Source organism: Prosopis cineraria, unplaced genomic scaffold (assembly GCF_029017545.1).
Source record: "Prosopis cineraria cultivar Desert tree isolate PC_DT_omini unplaced genomic scaffold, ASM2901754v1 PC1227, whole genome shotgun sequence".
NCBI lineage: Eukaryota > Viridiplantae > Streptophyta > Magnoliopsida > Fabales > Fabaceae > Prosopis > Prosopis cineraria.
This window is the reverse complement of record NW_026556552.1, coordinates 30,966-34,491: the sequence shown is the minus strand read 5'-3', so window position 1 is coordinate 34,491 and position 3,526 is coordinate 30,966. Positions and strand designations below refer to the sequence as shown.

The following is a 3,526-nucleotide window of genomic DNA, read 5'->3' as shown; positions in this document are numbered from 1 at the left end:
TTTAGCAATATAAAACACTACTGAAGGTTGATAACTAACATTTAATTACTACTCTCAAATTCTAATCCTTTATAACAAAACAAGACATGTATGGGGTTGTGTAATAAAATAATTCTAGATTCTTCTAATTCAAATTTCATGAGGAAAACATGCGTGGATTACGCTTTGCGGATACAAACATGAACAAAATAAACCTTATTAGACTAGAAAAAAACCCAGCGAAGAATAGAACACTAGATTTGGCCACAGAATCCACAGAATTTTACATACTGTTTCGGAAGGGTGCGCCAAGCCCTTGCAGTAGTGCAAAGCACGGGCGACGCTCGAGGACCCCAGTAGCAAGCTACTGTGATGGACCCTCCCCCTAAAAAATAAATTTAATATCATGTGTGGCCGATGGCCCACGTATCAGATATTAAACTGATAAGAACAGATACTACACTTGATCTTAGCCAAAAGGCCGAGAAAGGTATGAGTTGTAAGGTGTATTCGTTAGGTTTTTATATCGGCTCGTTGCTTAACACGTTGCTAACTGACCGATGTGGGACTTGATAGAAGCGGCAGGCTTGAGCGTGCTTCCTTTGATTTCCTATTTCATCTCAAGACTGTCAGCACTTACCAGAAACTTAACTTCTTTTTCTTTTCTTTTTCTCGTTCTTTTTTGTTTTCAACTTTTAAGTGCTAATACGGAATTTCCATTTGCACAGCCTTTGGAGATTTATTGAAATAGGAAAGTAAACATATATAAAAACACCTGCTCATATACTCCTCCAACCTTTATTATCGAACACTTTTAACTATTTTATACATATTAAAAAAATTAATTTTTTTTATAATATATACTTTTATTTTTATCTTTGATTTTAAATAATAATATAATTATAAAAGCTATTAGAGACGAGAACCAAAGAAGAATTGAAAAATATCATGTATATTATTGATTTGAAGGGTACATTATATACATCAAAAAAATAGATAATATAATAATAACTAATAATTATATAATAATATCAAAAATAATATCTCCTAATAATAATTGAGATATATACACAATAATGATAGAAAATATTTGAAGAATATTCTAAATAACAAAATACATTAAATATTTTTTACGCTAATTAATAAGGGGTATTAAAAAGTGATTTAATTATTACAATATATCTTATATTTTTAAATCAAAAATTACTTCTAGAATGTATCTTATAAATATGGACCGGATGGAGTATTTACTATTTATTGATAAATAATAATTTAAAATTTGTTATTATCTGATTACAAGAGATATCGATTTTCAATTGATACTTTATAAGTTCATATGTTACATTTATTCTTTACTTATACCTGATTTCGGTCCTCAGCACCCTCTAAAAATTATCAAACAAGCCATGATAATTTTTTTGGGCAAAAATATTATGACCTTATGAACTATCGGAAGCGAATAACAAAAATCATCTAGATAACAATAGCATTCAAAATTATTATCAGGGAAAAAAGGGTAATATTTGTTGAGAAATAAAAATAAAAAATAAAAGATGGAACAAAGGAGTAGCAGAAAAGTATATATTCTCAGTCTCAACAAGTAAAAATCATGCTGTAGCAGCTAAGCTATATCTCCACCAAGAAATTCTCAGAAATTATGATAGGTTGAATCTGAAGGGTAAATGGTATATTCATGGGCTTCTTTCATCTTCTCTCAATTGTTTTCACTTGATTAACAACTAATATCATCATTAAGCAGTTGCAGCCAGCAAGGCTGGAACAGGAATCAAAGAAAAAAGAGAAAACTACATTTTACAGCATATAAATGAGTTCGAAGCATGCGATTTGGCTTCATTACGCGAAAGGATTAATAGAAACATAATTTTGGAACGCTGATTCTCTAATAGTGGTCACGAGTTTGAATTTGCTATACATATATATATATATACAGGTTATTCATATGCGTCAGTATAATGGATCAAGGGCGCTATTTTTGTTGGCCCAAAAAGGCAATATTATTTTAACATTTTCAAACATCCTACAATTATCCAAAACTCTTGAGAATACGCAGCACATGGAGGCTGAAGCTTCCTTGGGCACTCGAAAGCCCGTAACAAGAAAATTCGATTTGTGGACCCAAATGTTTTGGGTTCAGATAGGTACGAACTTAGCCTAACTACAAGGAAGACTGGAACAATGAAGACTCGGATGGAGGACAATAATAAAACACTAAGATTTGGGCCACAACACTATAACTGGGCTTGGATGGGTGCGCCAGGACCAAGCAGTAGTGCAACACATGGGCGACGCTCGAGGATCCCAATAGCTACCGCGATGGACCCTCCCCCTAAAAAACTGAATTTAATATCGTGTGGACTATTGGCCCACGTATCAGATGTTAAACTGATAAGAACAGATACTACACTTAATCTTAGCCAAAAGGCTGGGAAAGATATGAATTGTTTTGAAAATGTCTTAGGTGTCATGAAATTAACAATTAAAAAATAAAGATATTGAGAAAAGAAATAGAGATAAGAGAATGAGAGAATTTCTTATGAATTATTGTATCCTTCAATATAAATTACATGTCTTATTTATATGCATAGTCTTACATATAAAATGTTACACTAATTATGAAAGCAAATAAAGGATAATCAACTGTTATAATGGTGAGAGTTTCATGAAAAGGCAATTAACTCTCATGATGGTGGGAGTTTTACGAAAGAAAATGAAAATAAAGACGTGATGAAAATGGACATCCACTATCCTTGTAATATTCATAACACTCCCTATGGATGTCCATTATATAAGAATGTGCCTTATTAAAAACTTCAACTAAGAAAAACTTTGTGAGAAAAAACCTAGTAGAAGAAAAGAGTACATCATTCATTAATACGTTATTCAATGCCGCCTCATTAAAAACTTTGCTAGGAAAACTCAATGAGAAAAAAACCATAAACAAGGAAAAAAGAGTACAGTGCATATTAACTCCCCCTCTTGACAGCATCAATTGATATCTTTAAGTTTGTGAAGTCAAATATCATGAACAAGTTTTCCAAATATTTTACCAGGAAGTGACTTGGTGAACATATCAGCTAGATTTTCTTTAGAACGAATTTATTGGATATTAATTTCACCATTCTTTTGAAGATCGTGAGTGAAAAAAAAATTAGTGAAATATGTTTGTTCTATCTCCTTTAATATATCATTCTTTCAATTGGGCAATACAAGCAGTATTATCTTCATATATGATCATTGGGATCATTTTATTAGAAGACAGACTACAAGTAGCTCTTATGTGATGGATTAATGATTTTAACCACACACATTCTCAACTTGTTTCATGTACAACTAGAATTTCTACATTATTAGATGATGTGGCTGATATTGTCTGTTTCATAGATCGCCATGAAATGGTTGTACCACCATATATGAACAAATAACCTGTCTATGATATATCAATATGAGGATCAGACAAAAATTCAGCATCCGCATAACTAATAAGGTTAGCTTTAGGTACTTTGGAATAACATAATCCTATATTCAT

At 31.7% G+C, this 3,526-nt stretch overlaps 2 non-coding genes across 2 annotated transcripts; both read right to left on the bottom strand.

Moving 5' to 3' along the window:
- Positions 1-277: 277 nt before the first annotated feature.
- On the bottom strand, positions 278-473 carry LOC129299611 (U2 spliceosomal RNA). The gene has a single exon (XR_008590600.1). It is a non-coding gene; the product is annotated as a U2 spliceosomal RNA (small nuclear RNA).
- A 1,770-nt stretch (positions 474-2,243) lies between these two features.
- Positions 2,244-2,435, bottom strand: LOC129299612 (U2 spliceosomal RNA). The gene has a single exon (XR_008590601.1). It is a non-coding gene; the product is annotated as a U2 spliceosomal RNA (small nuclear RNA).
- Positions 2,436-3,526: the final 1,091 nt, after the last annotated feature.